General features: G+C 38.6%; 1 protein-coding gene across 3 annotated transcripts in view; it reads left to right on the top strand.

Annotated features, from left to right (window-relative positions):
* The first annotated feature begins 3,099 nt into the window (after positions 1–3,099).
* Positions 3,100–14,361, top strand: part of LOC307018015 (myocilin-like) — a 28,915-nt gene continuing 17,653 nt past the window's right edge. The window contains exon 1 of one of the 3 annotated variants that reach the window (XM_079648046.1): positions 3,100–3,292. The gene's annotated coding sequence lies outside the window, so the exon portion shown is untranslated. The remainder of the gene's footprint in view (positions 3,293–14,361) is intronic. The other 2 variants (XM_079648050.1, XM_079648048.1) reach the window with 2 other exon arrangements.

Raw genomic sequence — 14,361 nt, 5'->3', positions numbered from 1 at the left:
TTTCGATCTCTCTGTCTGTGCACACAAACTGAAAGGTTGACAATAAAGTTGACTTTGACTGACTATATCATGGAATGGCTTGACTCTCTATGTAATATACACACAATTGATGTGAATGTAGAAGACAATCCACTAGTTATAAACCAGTTTTATTGTAGAACCTTACTCGATTTCTATAACGCAGCAAAGATTACTTGATTAATCAGTTAGTTAATAATTTAGTATTGTATTGGACAAACTGGACTGGATTTGAGGAAACCATCTTGCACATTTTTCACAATTTTCTGACATTTATTGACTATATATTGCCCAACATAATTGCCCAACATATGCAAGTTAACACCCGGCAGTTTCTATGTTCTGGGGACCCATACAATACACGTTGGTGTACTCAACATTTATGTAAAAGTAATACTTTTTTTTTGTTGACAAAATGTACCTTAATATCAATCATCAATTTAATCATCAATCATCTTCAACATTTTTTTAGTATCTTCTGTTGTTTTAGAGACCAAAAGATTAATCTAAAAAAATGATTAACACACCAATAGATGATGAAAATAATTGTTAGTTGCAGCTCTATTACCGTGTCATAGACAGTATACTCTTTCATGGATGGTAAACAAATGAACATCCACTAAATTAAACACAAGACATTGTGCTGATGGGTGTGTGCGTTTTTCTGTGTGGAGACAGATGGTGGAGTGCTGGTGGAAAACAAATGATTGGCATCAGGTCAAAAGGGAGGCAAGGGAGAGTAGTTATCAACATGTTGGTCTCCATGCGCCACTCCATCATCGCCCTGAATCCTCCATTACCCATGCTTCATTGCAGCACTGTGTACTGACAGGATGATGCCGCTCAGGATGTCTGAGGGTCTCATGATGCAGGCACATGAAAAAAAAGATGTTCTCTTTGGGCAGAGTCCTGCAGACAGAGCTGTCGAATTTGATACATCTTTAGATTTTAATCTTTGACTTCCTTTCTCAAATGAGAATACAAGACCACTGAGACAAGCTATGGGAAATATGTGAGCTGCTGTCATTCAAAGATTAAAACAGACCAGTGCGGCAAAATGTTTTAGCGAAATATTTTAAAGAACAAAACCACTTTTATCTTTTATGTACCTCTTTTTAGCTAATTTAGCTCTCAAGTTAGTCATCATTTGGGAAAAACAGTGGCCCCTTTACGTAAGGCACACCTTTAAACATCCCAGTCTCTCTCTCTCTCTCTCTCTCTCTCTCTCTCTCTCTCTCTCTCTCTCTCTCTCACTCTCTCTCTCACACTCTCTCTCTCTCTCTCTCACAAACACACCAAACACACACACATACACACACACAGAATGTCTGTCTGTGTTGTTGTCGAGGAATTTACGGAAACTGTCTAATGCACATATTAGAACCAGAGGAATCCCGTAAACCTATACTTATAAAAACAACTTGCCTGGAGTGAGATTCTCTGACAAATATTACTGGAATTACGATGAGCTGGAGTTCCTTGATTTTTACACTGTGTATTTAGATGACGCAAAGTCACAAAAAGACAGACACCAACATTAGGTAAGAAACATTTACAAGGCAATACTTAGGGGAGAAAAATACATGGTATTAACTTTATTATTTGGAATCTCAAAACGCCTGTTTCAGCCTATTTAAGAGGTATATACTGTAGTTTTACATGAATTTGTTTGAAGTAAGTTGACACCCTTTTATGGACAAGAGAAATGCAGCAGCATGAGATTTAAACGTCTGCCCTTATCCGCTAAGCTTTAGCGTTAGCTAAGGAGAGCCTTTTTTCCACAAGAAGATCAGTTTCCTACTGAAAAGTGATACGCTCAAAAACAAAATTGTTCATGTTTGCAAACAACATATTCTGTGAATTATCTTGAGTAACGGGGTCATGATTTCTTGAAAGAGTAACATTTTATTTTGTTTTTTTATGTTTTTATTTGCCTCTATGAGCCCCTAAGCTAAGTTCCATTAGCGTTACCATTGTATTTAACCCTCCTATTGTCTTCGTTTCCCCTTTGGCGTTCGCGGTCAAATTTGACCGGTCCTGTTTTAACTGCTATTACATTAACACAAAAACCATTAATCATCACCAAATTTCATTTAACACCTTTTCAAACTGTAAATATTGTATCAGACTACTGGTATACATGAACAACTTCAGTAAAAAATATACAAAGAATAGACACTGAACATGTATTGCATGTGCCAGGTGTGATCTATGTGGGGGGATGGGCACATAAGAGCAGGAAATGTATCAAATTGTTCTGTGTGTGTGTTTGTCAGTGCCAGGTGTGATTCAGATGGGGGGATGGGAACATAAGGGGGGGGAACCGAGTATGTGTGTAGGTTTTTTATCTGATCCGGATGGTTACTAATTCCTTTTCTTCATGGCGGTCATTTTTCACCGGGAACACCATGGGTGTTACAAAGTTGACTAAATCATCCAAAATTCAATGAAAGTGGTGATCTGCAATTTCATATGTTCAAATGTCTACTGTGAAGGATATCATAAAGCCTTAACCTGTTAAACCCCGAGTCTGTTTTTCAGGTTTCAGGCTCGAAAATGACATTCCCAGAACAAATGACCATATCTTCCCTTTTAAAAGGGTTAAATTAATAATCTTTTTTCTCAAAGTAATGATAAACCTGTCAGTTGGATGTAGAAAAGTCAGATTCAATATAGATGTTTTTTATTTTAAAGAAAATTCAGATTGAACATGGTAAAAAACTGTAAATTATAGTGTCCGTCCAAAAAATATTTTGTACTTATAGTGAAAACTAACTTGGATGATGGGTTAGTAGACTAAAAGCTTTAGGAATCCAAAGCACAATATATAATAAGTACCCTGTATCAAGATTGATGCAAAACAAGTGATATTTGACATTTTTAGACAGATTTAGCAAAAAACAAACCTCTTCTGGGGCCATTTGGGTGGATTTTTCATATCTCTGGCTCCCCCTGCTGGATTTTGACATGTGACATCTCTTTCTAACCATCAGAGCCAATGGAATCGAGGGGAACTCCCACATAGTCCTTATTTGGTCATGTGTGAAGCAGCAGCCACTCTGGTGGCTACCATTAGCAGCTAACTTTTGCTCTGCGATTTTTACATAAAAATTGAATTATGGATTATAAATAATTCCAATTATTGCCCAGAAACTTTAACAACCTATGGATTAACCGATTCAGCCACGTTTTTTCTCGTTTTAATGCCATTGAACACGTCTTTTGATCAGATTAACAGCTACGGTGAGACGATCTCCCTAGAAGCTACGTAAAGGTACGTGTTGTGATGTCTGTCTTTGCTTCCCCTGTCGCAAGTTCGGATCACTCAGTGATGATACTATATACCTAAATAATCTGTGGAACCTCAGCTTTAATTGAATATCTTGTATGTGCAGCTACGATAAGTAATAAGGGTACTTTTATCTTGAGTTCTGTTAGCATTTTTCGCTAAGGGGTCATTTAGATGCTTCTTATGAGACTTGTGTTTTGTTTTGGTAAAAATGGTTTATATCGTCAGTTAGCTGCTATTATTTCCGTTAATCTGGTATAACACATTAATAGGTTCTTAAATATTAAGATCCCCTGAGACACAGTGTCCTGAAAAACAACAGGTGGGCTTAACAGGTTTTAATGCAATCGAATGTAAAACGTAAAAAAAGTTATTATTGATGAAAGTAGTAAATCGGTCAGATTTGACCCGAAGACAAGAAGAGGGTTAAAAGAAGGCAGACATTGTTACGCTTCAATTATGAAGTGTTGGGAGATCTCACACCTAAACAGTCCAAATTGTCAAATATCATGACAGATAAGAAGGAAAGCGTTGGGGTGACCTGTCCCTTTAATAACCCCATCACTTAGAGTGAGGACTTCTTGGAAAGACCTACATACCCAGACTTGAGTGTTAAACAGGTTGCATCACTGCTGTGTTATGTCAGTGGCATCTGATCTGATGGTATGTGCGACTGTCTGTGTTTTCACTGAGGACCCTCTGGTGCCATGTCTGTATCAGTAATGAGAACTTCTCGGTATAACACCTGTGTTGAGCCCGTCGAAGACCAATCAGCACCCACTGTGCTGCTGGAGTGACAACATGTGATCCACTGTGATTATACCTCCTAGTCACAGCAGGCCGCACGCCATTGTTAATGCCTTTCTCAGAAACATGCCGCACTGATCCCCTGTGGGCCCCCTAAAGGAATATTGTAGAACTATAAACACGCATTTTCATTCTACACTATCAATTGCTCACTATGAGTCAGACATAATGACTAGTTTGAGCTTTGTCAGCCTTTGACACGTGCCAAGACTCACTGTCCCTCCCATTGTGTCTCATAAGCAGTGGTGGGCCGTCAGGGCCAGCAAGGCCTTCTCTGCTGGCCTAAACATCATCAGAATATAAATTAAATTTTGATATATTTTTTCCACAAATATGTATTAAATTATTCCCTGTAGTCTATTCTCTTCATTTCATAGCTTTCCTCTTGGTTGCGCTGCTTCCAGCCTCAGAACGAGATTTGGAGGGTTGGCCTTTATGTTAGAGCTTTTATCCAATCATATTTCAGCCATAATGTGTTGCCAGGGTCCAAGAAATCTGCCCTTAGGCCTTCAGAATCAACAGTGCGGGCGCCTGTAGATTAAAGTGAACGGGAACAAAACTGTGGCGTTAACCAATCAGATTTTGAGTTGGCGACAACGGGCCAGCTAGCAGGCGTACGATGACGTTAGCACGTGCACGTCTTTTGATTGGATACGCACTATTGAGAGGCAGAGCTATGTAGAGCTAGCAAACTGAACTTGAATTTGAACGAGCTAATTTGTGTAGATTTCTACAAGCTGTTTTTTTTCAACCCACAATGGCTGAAGGAGGAGAAGAGATCGATTTGGTCGCAGATATAATTACAACGCCATTTTCAAGACGAACTTTTCAAGAAAAGCTATCGTGAGAAGAGAACGGCCAACCCCGACGCTAGCGAGCCTATCACAGCGGGGGAAAGGGTTTGTCCGCCACTTTCAAATCACTAACTACGAGCGGTACCCCTGGCTCACAGCCTCCGAGAGGCACTGCAAATTGTACTGCTGGGAATGCCTGCTATTTGCAACTGATCGATTTGGTGTTTGGAGCCACACTGGATTTGCAAACTTGAGTTGTCTAACCAAGGCAGCAACGAGACACCAAAGCACGGCTGGGCACTTACAAGCAATGGTGCTTTTGAAAACCTTTGGGGACACCCGAGTGGATCTACAGCTCAACGAACAAGTGCGCCGGGAAACGGAGCTCCACAACGAAAGGGTGAACAAAAATAGGGAAATATTGAAAAGACTGATTGATTGTGTCCTGTTTTTGGGTAAACAGGAACTTTCATTTAGGGGACACGATGAAAGCGCCGAGTCCAGAAACAGAGGAAACTACGTGGAGCTTCTTTCTTTGCTTGCTGAGAACAACACAGACTTGCATTACCACCTGTCCACAAACAAAGTGTTTACTGGGACGTCAGGCAAAATACAAAACGACCTGATTTATGCTATTGCTGAAGTGATGGGAGAAGAGATCAAAATGGAGATTAAAAAAGCACCCTTTGTCGCTGTTATGGTGGACGAAACGACAGACGTGGGTAATGTAGCACAACTGGCACTTGTCCTGCGTTATGTGATGGACACAGGTGTCAAGGAGCGGTTTGTCAGATTTGAAGATGTTACAAGCGGCAAGCGAGCTGATGACATTGCCGCTCTTATTTTCCGTTTCATGGAGGAATATGAATGTAGTCTGGATAAAGTTGTGGCACAGTGTTATGATGGCGCAGCGGTCATGGCATCTGGACTAAACGGGGTGCAGGCTAAAGTTAAGGAGAGGGCACCTATGGCCTTATTCATTCACTGCTATGCACATCGACTAAATTTAGTACTGACTCAAGGGGCCTCAAAGCTTAAAGAATGCAAGGTCTTTTTTGCCAGCCTCAATGGCCTTGCAGCATTTTTCTCCAGATCCCCTAAGCGCACGCAACTGCTGGATGACATTTGCAAGCGTCGTCTTCCTAATGTTGCACCAACGCGGTGGCAATATACATCGAGATTGGTCAATGCAGTCTTTGAGAAGAGAGTTTCCCTAAAGGAGGTGTTTGACCACATACTGGAACATCATGAGGAGTATGATGGGGATACTATGCTTAGCGCTGATGGATTTAATGCACGTCTGGATGATTTTGAGTTTTGTTTTTTGCTTGAAACATTCAATGGGATTTTTAAGCATTCAGATGTGCACTTTGGAATACTACAGAAACAAACATTGGATTTACAATTCTGTCTGACAAGGGTGAACGAGTTTTGTGACACAATTGAGCGAGAGAGGTGCCAGTTTCGTCAGATCTACGAGGACACAGCGCGCATCTCAAGTGGTCCGAGCGCACGCAGAGGCCCACGTACAGCACAAGGAGACCTTCGCGCATACTACCAACAACTCCACAGCAATATTCTGGACAACATTCTTTGCCAGATACGGAGTAGGTTTCAAGACCACGAAAAATTAATGTTTCTCTCCCTCCTGGACCCCCAGCACTTTCAGACCTACCGGAAACAATTCCCGCATACAGCCTTAGCCAAATTAACACAGAGTCACGGAACACTGTTCGATCTGTCCCGGCTAAAAACAGAACTGACTGTAATGTATGCCATGACTGATTTTGAAGGGAAAAGTCCCATTGATCTCCTTGATTTCCTTAAGCAGAAAAATCTGAGTGAGAGCATGGGGCAGCTTTACACATTGGCATGTGTGGCAGTGACTATCCCTGTGTCCACTGCTTCTGTCGAGCGGTCATTCTCGGCCTTAAAGCGAATTAAAACTTATGCCAGAAATTCTACTGGACAGACTAGGCTTTCATCATTAGCCTTCATGTCTATAGAAAATGACTTATTGGTGGAACTGAAACGCACAGATAAACTGTACAACAGAGTCATTGAAGTCTTCTTGAGGAAAGAAAGGAGGATGGATTTTGTATTCAAATAATCAGTTGTTTTGGTGAGTACAAAGCATTTTATTTTTTATTTTATTTTAATATATTTTTGTCATTTTATGTCGTTAATATTAAATCAATATTAACGAATTAATATATATGTAATTAAAATGACAAATATATAAAAAATAAATGTTTGATGCTTCTGCAAGAGATATAGAGATGTGTGTGGCGCACTGGCTCAGCTGACTGCGGTCAAGTGAGCCTACGCTACGTTTCTGTTGGTCAAGTGAGCCGTCCCAAAATTGAAAGTTCGCCCGTATTACGAGTTTTACGGTAAAAATGAAGTCGGCGAGTCTTTACTGGCGTGTAGCAACATCCTGTTTTCAGAATAAAACGAGATATTGTAACGATCCCAGAAAATTTCGGAGACAGGGATGTATTCCTCAGTTAGGCGTCTTCCCGTCCTTGTTTATTAAAGAACACACACATCAACAGGGACACATGTGTCTCTCTCTTATGGACGTCCATGAACTAGCAAGCAGCAGACTGCGGTTACATAACTTCCGGTCTTAGACCGGAAGTCACCCTCCAGACTGCAGTCAGGCTGCAATAAATTAAAATAGAGCTGTCAGTATGATCAAATCCTAATTTTGAATCATTAGTTTACATGATCTTTGAAACATTGAGCTAAAAAACAAATATTTCTTCATTCTCAAATTATAAATCAGATTGTCTTGTAATCTAGGAGAAACACTGCTCAAATAGGACATTTTGGATAGCTTTTATTATGAAATTAAACATCAGATTAACATGAAATTTCATGAGTAGCTCACTGAGGTGGTCTACTATCACACTGAATCGAAGAACTTCTGTGGAAGCAAAGATTTGTGGAAATATTGCAATTTGTAATCAGGAGCAACACTGTTCATATTCCACTTTTTACATAGCTTTTATTCTGAAATTCCACATCAGATTGTTATGAAATTTTATGAGCAGCTATCTGAGGTGGTCTACTATCACACTGAATTGAAGAACTTCTGTGGAAGCAAAGATTTTAGGAAATATTGAAATTTGAAATCAGGAGCAACACTGTTCAAATTCCACTTTTTACATAGCTTTTATTCTGAAATTCCACATCAGATTGTTATGAAATTTTATGAGCAGCTATCTGAGGTGGTCTGCTATCACACTGAATCGAGGAACTTCTGTGGAAGCAAAGATTTTAGGAAATATTGAAATTTGAAATCAGGAGGAACACTGTTCAAATTCCACATTTTACATAGCTTTTATTCTGAAATTCCACATCAGATTGTTATGAAATTTTATGAGCAGCTATCTGAGGTGGTCTACTATCACACTGAATTGAAGAACTTCTGTGGAAGCAAAGATTTTAGGAAATATTGAAATTTGAAATCAGGAGCAACACTGTTCAAATTCCACTTTTTGGATTGGTTTTATTCTGAAATTCCACATCAGATTGTTATGAAATTTTATGAGCAGCTATCTGAGGTGGTCTACTATCACACTGAATCGAAGAACTTCTGTGGAAGCAAAGATTTGAGGAAATATTGAAATTTGAAATCAGGAGCAACACTGTTCAAATTCCACTTTTTGGATTGGTTTTATTCTGAAATTCCACATCAGATTGACATGAAATTTTATGAGCAGCTATCTGAGGTGGTCTACTATCACACCGAATAGAAGAACTTCTGTGAAAGCAACGATTTTAGGAAATATTGAAATTTGAAATCAGGAGCAACACTGTTCAAATTCCACTTTTTGGATTGGTTTTATTCTGAAATTCCACATCAGATTGTTATGAAATTTTATGAGCAGCTATCTGAGGTGGTCTACTATCACACTGAATCGAAGAACTTCTGTGGAAGCAAAGATTTGAGGAAATATTGAAATTTGAAATCAGGAGCAACACTTTTCAAATTCCACTTTTTGGATTGGTTTTATTCTGAAATTCCACATCAGATTGACATGAAATTTTATGAGCAGCTATCTGAGGTGGTCTACTATCACACCGAATAGAAGAACTTCTGTGAAAGCAACGATTTTAGGAAATATTGAAATTTGAAATCAGGAGCAACACTGTTCAAATTCCACATTTTACATAGCTTTTATTCTGAAATTCCACATCAGATTGTTATGAAATTTTATGAGCAGCTATCTGAGGTGGTCTACTATCACACTGAATCGAAGAACTTCTGTGGAAGCAAAGATTTGAGGAAATATTGAAATTTGAAATCAGGAGCAACACTGTTCAAATTCCACTTTTTGGATTGGTTTTATTCTGAAATTCCACATCAGATTGACATGACATTTTATGAGCAGCTATCTGAGGTGGTCTACTATCACACCGAATAGAAGAACTTCTGTGAAAGCAACGATTTTAGGAAATATTGAAATTTGAAATCAGGAGCAACACTGTTCAAATTCCACTTTTTGGATTGGTTTTATTCTGAAATTCCACATCAGATTGTTATGAAATTTTATGAGCAGCTATCTGAGGTGGTCTACTATCACACTGAATCGAAGAACTTCTGTGGAAGCAAAGATTTGAGGAAATATTGAAATTTGAAATCAGGAGCAACACTGTTCAAATTCCACTTTTTGGATTGGTTTTATTCTGAAATTCCACATCAGATTGACATGAAATTTTATGAGCAGCTATCTGAGGTGGTCTACTATCACACCGAATAGAAGAACTTCTGTGAAAGCAACGATTTTAGGAAATATTGAAATTTGAAATCAGGAGCAACACTGTTCAAATTCCACATTTTACATAGCTTTTATTCTGAAATTCCACATCAGATTGTTATGAAATTTTATGAGCAGCTATCTGAGGTGGTCTACTATCACACTGAATTGAAGAACTTCTGTGGAAGCAAAGATTTTAGGAAATATTGAAATTTGAAATCAGGAGCAACACTGTTCAAATTCCACTTTTTGGATTGGTTTTATTCTGAAATTCCACATCAGATTGTTATGAAATTTTATGAGCAGCTATCTGAGGTGGTCTACTATCACACTGAATCGAAGAACTTCTGTGGAAGCAAAGATTTGAGGAAATATTGAAATTTGAAATCAGGAGCAACACTGTTCAAATTCCACTTTTTGGATTGGTTTTATTCTGAAATTCCACATCAGATTGACATGAAATTTTATGAGCAGCTATCTGAGGTGGTCTACTATCACACCGAATAGAAGAACTTCTGTGAAAGCAACGATTTTAGGAAATATTGAAATTTGAAATCAGGAGCAACACTGTTCAAATTCCACTTTTTGGATTGGTTTTATTCTGAAATTCCACATCAGATTGTTATGAAATTTTATGAGCAGCTATCTGAGGTGGTCTACTATCACACTGAATCGAAGAACTTCTGTGGAAGCAAAGATTTGAGGAAATATTGAAATTTGAAATCAGGAGCAACACTTTTCAAATTCCACTTTTTGGATTGGTTTTATTCTGAAATTCCACATCAGATTGACATGAAATTTTATGAGCAGCTATCTGAGGTGGTCTACTATCACACCGAATAGAAGAACTTCTGTGAAAGCAACGATTTTAGGAAATATTGAAATTTGAAATCAGGAGCAACACTGTTCAAATTCCACATTTTACATAGCTTTTATTCTGAAATTCCACATCAGATTGTTATGAAATTTTATGAGCAGCTATCTGAGGTGGTCTACTATCACACTGAATTGAAGAACTTCTGTGGAAGCAAAGATTTGAGGAAATATTGAAATTTGAAATCAGGAGCAACACTGTTCAAATTCCACTTTTTGGATTGGTTTTATTCTGAAATTCCACATCAGATTGACATGAAATTTTATGAGCAGCTATCTGAGGTGGTCTACTATCACACCGAATAGAAGAACTTCTGTGAAAGCAACGATTTTAGGAAATATTGAAATTTGAAATCAGGAGCAACACTGTTCAAATTCCACTTTTTGGATTGGTTTTATTCTGAAATTCCACATCAGATTGTTATGAAATTTTATGAGCAGCTATCTGAGGTGGTCTACTATCACACTGAATCGAAGAACTTCTGTGGAAGCAAAGATTTGAGGAAATATTGAAATTTGAAATCAGGAGCAACACTGTTCAAATTCCACTTTTTGGATTGGTTTTATTCTGAAATTCCACATCAGATTGACATGAAATTTTATGAGCAGCTATCTGAGGTGGTCTACTATCACACCGAATAGAAGAACTTCTGTGAAAGCAACGATTTTAGGAAATATTGAAATTTGAAATCAGGAGCAACACTGTTCAAATTCCACTTTTTGGATTGGTTTTATTCTGAAATTCCACATCAGATTGTTATGAAATTTTATGAGCAGCTATCTGAGGTGGTCTACTATCACACTGAATCGAAGAACTTCTGTGGAAGCAAAGATTTGAGGAAATATTGAAATTTGAAATCAGGAGCAACACTGTTCAAATTCCACTTTTTGGATTGGTTTTATTCTGAAATTCCACATCAGATTGACATGAAATTTTATGAGCAGCTATCTGAGGTGGTCTACTATCACACCGAATAGAAGAACTTCTGTGAAAGCAAAGATTTTAGGAAATATTGAAATTTGAAATCAGGAGGAACACTGTTCAAATTCCACATTTTGGATTGGTTTTATTCTGAAATTCCACATCAGATTGTTATGAAATTTATAATAATGTAATATATAATAGATAGATAGATAGTCTTTGTTGCTCATCTATTTAATAAGCTATTCTGATATCTTATTTCTTAGGCTGTGAAGGATCTTTTGCATCCCCCAGTCCTCCTTTGAATGTTCTATTTGTAACAGAGCCAGCCACACCTTAGGCCCTTTAAGGCCTAGTTAACACATTTAGTTTTTCATTAATGCTATTTCCAATATTCAACTACAACTTATCAGACTTGCAGTTATGAGACTCCTGCCTCATTGTCATAGTTTGGGGGGATCTTTTTGTGGTTTCCGCTTTCTAATCTGCTTTCAAAACCATCTCATCATAATCATAATGGTCAGTTAGTTAAGGAAGAGGCCTTCAACCCTAGGAACACAGTTCACACAGTTAAACATGGTGGTGGGAGCATCAAGCTATGGGGCTGTTTAGCAGCCTCAGGCACAGGGAGCCTTGTTCGGGTGCAGGGAATCATGAAAAAAGAATATTATGTTGACATTTTGAGGGATAATATGCAGAAATCTGCTCGTAGTCTGTCCTTAGGTTGTCGCTCGGTCTTCCAACAAGACAATGACCCGAAGCATACATCAAAATTGGTCCAACAGTTCCTGAAGGATACCAAAACCAAGGTCCTGGAGTGGCCCGCACAGAGTCCAGACCTCAATCCTATTGAGAATCTTTGGAGGGTGCTGAAAGTGAACGTCCATGCTCGGAAACCACGCAATTAGGACCAGCTGGAACAATTTGCAAAGGAAGAATGGGCCAAAATCCCTCAGGTGACCTGTGCCAACCTAGTGAAGAACTATTTTAAGAGGTTGTTTTCAGTTGTGGCTCAGAAAGGGTACACCATTGACAATTAATGGCCAGGGGGCTAATAATTTTGGATTTCTCATTTCTGCCCTTTTTTTGTTTAAACTGATTGTATCAATAAAGTATTCTAATCAAAAATGTCAAATTATGTCTTTAGAGTCCATTTGTTTTCACATTAACAAATATGTGTTGTTAATGGCCATTTCCATGGAGAAATCAAACGTTTTGTCTAATTTCATAAGGGGGGGCTAATAATTTTGGTCACAACTGTAAATGCATATATCTCTCTCGCTCTCTCGCTCTCTCGCTCTCTCGCTCTCTCGCTCTCTCTCTCTCTCACACACACACACATATGCGCACGCACGCACGCACACAAACCTGTAAAGCAAAATACCTACTACAGCACTAGTAAATTTAAATATAAAAGAGAGGTCAAAAGGTTAGACCAATCGAAGTCAAAGGATCAAAGAGGGTCATCAGTTCAAAGACTCAAAATTGCACTCAACTACAATATTTTTTTCCCTTTGTGCCAAAGTACATATATACAGGTGCATTTAGCTTGCTTTGCTTCTCATTGCTTCAGCAAAAATTAAAAGACTTTTCTGCAAAGGAGGATCTGTCCTACAGTCCTCTGAGGATGAGGAGGACATGTCCAGCTGGAATGACACAGGTATTGAGGAGACAGGTGTTTTCTCCCATTGATCCCCCCCCCGCCTCCCCACACACACACACACACACACGCACACGCACACGCACACACACCTGTATGACCAAGTACACTCTACAGTACTTGTAAATTTAAAAAAAAGAGAGGTCGAAGGGTCGAAGTCAAAGGATCAAAGAAGGATCAGTTCAAACAATCAAAGAAGCACTCTATTACACTCAAATACCGAATTTTGTGTTGGTTTTTACTGCAGTATGTTCATTTAGGTGCTGTTGCTGCCAACCTATAAATGCATAATGCATGAATGCATTTCTGAAAAATGCATTTATGCATAAATTTAGTTTCTGCATTTATGAAATACTGCTGCATGTAGGCTGTTGATGCAAACCTATAAATGCATCTCTCTCTCTCTCTCTCTCTCTCTCTCTCTCTCTCTCTCTCTCTCTCTCTCTCTCACACACACACACATGCGCACGCACGCAAACACGCACGCACACACACCTGTAAAGCCAAATACCTACTACAGCACTAGTAAATTTAAAAATACAAGAGAGGTCAAAAGGTTAGACCAATCGAAGTTAAAAGGATCAAAGAAGGATCAGTTCAAACTATCAAAGAAGCACTCAATTACACTCAAATACCGAATTTCTTTATAACACACACTAAACTAACATGTAAAAAATACTTTTATGTATCAAAACCGAATTAAAATTTATTTTACCATAGCTCCAGCAAGTTATATTTATTTTGATCTTACAATCTCCTTTGTACTCCTTTGGCTTTAAACTTTTTTTTATTGTCCAAGCGTTTGTAGTTGCCGAAGCCTTCAGAGACAATCTAAAAGTCTTTGAACAAGTGGCCTCCAGTAACCCTCTCACACCTCCTACCGTAATTACGCATATCAGCGCAAAGCCCCAACTGTTATAGTAGCTTTCCAAAGTCGTTTCAATTGCGCGAAATGGCCATTTACTATGTGAGTTACGGCGATATCAATATAAAGCTTGAAGTGCGTCGCCGGCTACTCAAATGCACTCATAGAGGTAAAGGGTTAATACCAATGCCTGTCTATTTGCTACGGACTGCTACGGGTTTAATTGCGGATTTGAATTTACAATCGGATTTTTAAAGTGTTTTTCTGGAAGAAGCTGTAGCCTGCATTGCCAGACATGACCTTCAAAACCACCAAGAAGGAGATGGCTCTTGCAAGGACACACTTGGCACAGTCATTGTTGAAGGGT

Source organism: Notothenia rossii (assembly GCF_949606895.1).
Source record: "Notothenia rossii genome assembly, chromosome: 9".
NCBI classification, from domain to species: domain Eukaryota; kingdom Metazoa; phylum Chordata; class Actinopteri; order Perciformes; family Nototheniidae; genus Notothenia; species Notothenia rossii.
This window is presented reverse-complemented; position numbering and strand designations above follow the sequence as displayed.